The 4,230-nt window shown below is 41.7% G+C and overlaps 1 protein-coding gene across 1 annotated transcript in view; it reads right to left on the reverse strand.

The window, feature by feature from the left end:
• The window catches only part of LOC100940628 (pre-mRNA-splicing regulator WTAP), a 35,635-nt gene that overhangs the window by 26,547 nt on the left and 4,858 nt on the right, over nt 1–4,230 (reverse strand). The window lies entirely within an intron of this gene.

The following is a 4,230-nucleotide window of genomic DNA, read 5'->3' on the forward strand; positions in this document are numbered from 1 at the left end:
CCAGCTACTTGGGAGGCGGAGGCAGGAGACTCGCTGGAGCCCAGGAGTTGGAGGTTGCTGTGAGCTGTAATGCCATGGCACTCTACCCAGGGGGATTGCTTGAGGCTCTGTCTCAAAAAAAAAAAAAAAAGAAAAAAAGCAAACAGAAAACAGAAACCTGCAATAGACATAAGTACCTTAAAGTAACAATGCATGAGGTTGGAGGAAAAATTTTTTTTAAAATTTAAAATTTTTTTAAAAATTTAAAAAATCAACTTCTAAAAATAAAAATAATGTGGCAGAACCTAAACTATGAGGCTGGGAAAAAAAAAAAAAAGCAATAGCTAACCTAACAGACATAAAATCTCGTATGAAAAAGAACTATGAGGGGCCAGGCAAGGTGGCACATCTGTAACCTAGCAGTCTAGAAGGCCCAGGCGGTGGATAGCTTGAGCTCAGGACTTCAATTAAAACTGAGCCTGAGGCTCGGTGCCTGTGGCTCAAGCGGCTAAGGCACCAGCCACATACACCTAAGGTGGCGGGCTCGAATCCCCAGCCTGGGCCCGCCAAACAACAATGATGGCTGCAACCAAAAAAATGGCCAGGCGTTGTGCGGGTGCCTATAGTCCCAGCTATTTGGGGAGGCTGAGGCAGGAGACTCTCTTGAGCCCAGGAGTTGGAGATTGCTGTGAGCGTGATGCCATGGCACTCTACCCAGGGGGATAGCTTGAGGCTCCGTCTCAAAAACAAACAAACAAACAAAAAAAAACAAAAAAACCCTGAGCCTGAGAAAAAGTGAGGCCTCTGTCTCTACTAAGATTAGAAAAAATTAGTAGGGTGTTGTGGAGGGCGCCTGTAGTTTCAGCTGCTGGGGTGGCTGAGGCAAAAGGATCATTTAAGCCCAAAAGTTTGAGGTTGCTGTGAGCTATGATGATAATGCCAGGGTACTTTACTCAGGGTGACAGAGTAAAAAAAAAGAGGCTGGGTACAGTGGCTCATAAAACTAGCCAGGAGTGGTGATGCATGCCTGCAGTCCCAGCTACTTGGGGTGCTGAGGCAGAAGATCACTTGAGCCCATGAGTTTGTTTTTTTTTTTTTAATGAGACAGAGTCTTAAGCCGTTGCCCTGGGTAGAGTGCCGTGGCATCACAGCTCACAGCAACCTCCAACTCTTGGGCTTAATCGATTCTCTTGCCTCAGTCTCCCAAGTGGCTGGGACCACAGGCACCCGCCACAACATCTGGCTATAAGCCCACAAGTTTGAGGATGCAGTGAGCTATGATGACACCACCTCTAACTTTGGCAAAACAGCAAGACCTTGTCTCAAAACAAACAACTAACCAAAAAAAATACAAAAACCTTTACAGTTTCCCTAAACTTAATTCTAAACTGGAAATCCAACCAGAAAGTTTTGTTAAACTGAGTTTTTAAAAATTTATTTTGAGAAGAGTCTCACTATGTCACCCTTGGTAGAGTGCTCTGACGTCACAGCTCACAGCAACCTCAAACTCTTGGGCTTAAGGGATTCTCTTGCCTCAGCCTCCCAAGTAGCTGGGACTACAGCGCCCACCACAATGCCCGGCCATTTTTTGGTTGCAGTTGTCATTGTTGTTTGGCAGGCCTGGACTGGATTCAAACCAGGCAGCTTCGGTGTATGTCGCTGGCACCCTAGGCACTGAGCTACAGGCCCTGAGCCTAAACTGAATTTTTATAAGCTACTTCATATTTTAGCCAACATTTGATCATCAAAAGATCATCTTCCAATACCATGGGTTTTTTTTTTTTGGAGCCACACTCTCACTTTCTAATTCACGCGGAGTCTATCGTGTCATCGTAGCTCAATGTAACTTCAAACTCCTCAGCTCAAGCAGTCTTCCTGCTTCAGGTTCCCATGTAGCAGGGACTATGGTCTCATGCCACCATAACTGGCTTATTTTTTCTACTTTTGGTAAACACAGTCTTATTCTTGCTTAGACTGGACTCAAAAGCCTTATCTCAAGCAATCCTTGGGCTTTGGCCTCCCAGAGTGCTAGAATTACAGCTGTAATTACAGCCATGAGCCACCACCCCTTGGCCACTGGCTTAATTCTTAAAATCTCATGAGACATAGTGAACAGGCAAAAATCTGAGCTGAATATTCAGCTAAATGTACATAATTTGTTTCATTAAGTCACACTTTCTGTAAAAACATGAACCTATTTCCATGATATAAAATGTCTATATTCCTTTTTTTCCTTTTAAATTGGTCCTTACCTACTTTATGACCCTTGCTGCCCAGTTTATAATCTCTGCTGTAGTTACAGAAAGCTGCTTGGGGACCACCCTATGGTAGCAGGCACTGCAATCACCTGGGAAATCTCACAATGTTTATCTTCACACATCTAAGTACTTCTATTTTAGCATAACGCTGATGTACATTCACTCTATTAGGCTGCAAGTCTTAGAACCAAGAAATCAAACTACATTTCCTTGGAATTTCCCAGTTGTCCAGGAATGAATGAAGTGAATAAATGTGAATCATCTTTTTAATTAGCAACAACAAAAGAAACCCTACAAGATACTTTAGCCATCTGACCTGTATGTATTTAACCAATAAATAAGTGTGTATCTGCATGTCACTGTTCTGATTCAATCCCCATCCGTTGCTATCCCCTCCTATCAGACTTTTTCTTCATAGCTCTTATTATAACCTGATAATTTATACGTTTATCTCTTTCCCGCAATTATAAAGAACTGTTTGATTCACTGTTGATGCCCCTGTTCAAACACATATTAAAAAATAAGCAAATCTGCTTCAGTTAAAAATAACTTATTTAAATAAGCCAATCCATTTCTTTTTTGACAATCAACAAGTAATCATACCATCATGTAAAAACACTGAGAATAAATATAAGACTTAATGTAACAGATACTGTGGTTAAGAGTTCTACAAGTGACAGTATGAAAACAGCTAAATTTTACCCCTAAGTCTAAGTAGTCTACCTGTTATCCAGTTAATGGGCACCCTACATAATCAACATGTTGAATTTTGGTTATAAAACCTAAGTACCATGGATGCTATTCAATGTAGATTAAATTCCAGTTTATAAACTTTATTACAGTTGACCCCTGAACAACACAGTTTGAACTGGTGGGTCCACTTACAGAATTTTTGTTTGTTTGAGACAGAGTCTCACTTTATCGCCCTCGGTCGAGTGCCATGGTGTCACAGCTCACAGCAACCTCCAACTCCTGGGCTTAGGCGATTCTTTTGCCTCAGCCTCCTGAGTAGCTGGGACTACAGGCACCCGCCGCAATGCCCGGGTATTTTTTGTTTTTGTTGTTGTTGTTGTTGCCGTTTTGCGTGGGCCATGTTCAAACCTGCTACCCTCAGTATATGGGTCTGGCGTCCTACCCACTGAGCCACAGGTGCCACCCATTTACAGATTTTTTTCCAACAAAAGTAAAATCAGTATTTGAGGGATGTGAAACCCACATATACAAACGGCTGACTTTTGGTATATGTGGGCAGGCTCCATACGGCCAACTGCAGAACTTGAATATCCTGGAACCAATCCCTCCATGTCTATCAAGGGACATTTGTATATGCTTCTACAAAATGACACTTTCCCTAATTACTTCTTATCAGACAGGTATTCTTACTCCATTAAAATACAATTAATCACAAGCTTAAATTAGCAACAAATGAAACACTGATGTGTTTACAATAGTCTCAAACTTTGAAAATAAAAACAAGTGGCTCAGGACCCATAGCTCAGGTAGTAGGGCACCAGCCACATACACCAAAGCTGGCAGATTGGAACCCAGCCTGGGCCTGCTAAACAACAATTGACAAATGCAACCAAAAAATAGCCAGGCGTTGTGGTGGACACCTGTAGTCCCAGCTACTTGGGAGGCTGAAATAACAAAATCACTTAAGTCCAAGAGTTTAAGGTTGCTGTGACGCCATGGCACTTTATGGAAGGTGACAAAGTGAAGACTCTGTCTCAAAAAAAAAAAAAAAAAAAATGGGAGAATTTCTGAGTCTCAGATTCCCCATCTCAAAAGATTATCATGACAGCCCCAAATTTTTGTTATTTTTGCTAATCTTTAGCAATGGTGACCAGCACAAAATGGGTACTTAACTATTAGTTTCCTTTACTCCACCAAAAAACAGACTTGCAGAGGTGCAGTGGTCACGCCTATAAAATCCCAGTACTCTGGGAGGCTGATGCAGGAGGATTGTTTTTTTTTTTTTTTTTTTTTTTTTTTT

Source organism: Otolemur garnettii, unplaced genomic scaffold (genome assembly GCF_000181295.1).
Source record: "Otolemur garnettii isolate 467f Iridium unplaced genomic scaffold, OtoGar3 scaffold00056, whole genome shotgun sequence".
NCBI classification, from domain to species: Eukaryota; Metazoa; Chordata; class Mammalia; order Primates; family Galagidae; genus Otolemur; species Otolemur garnettii.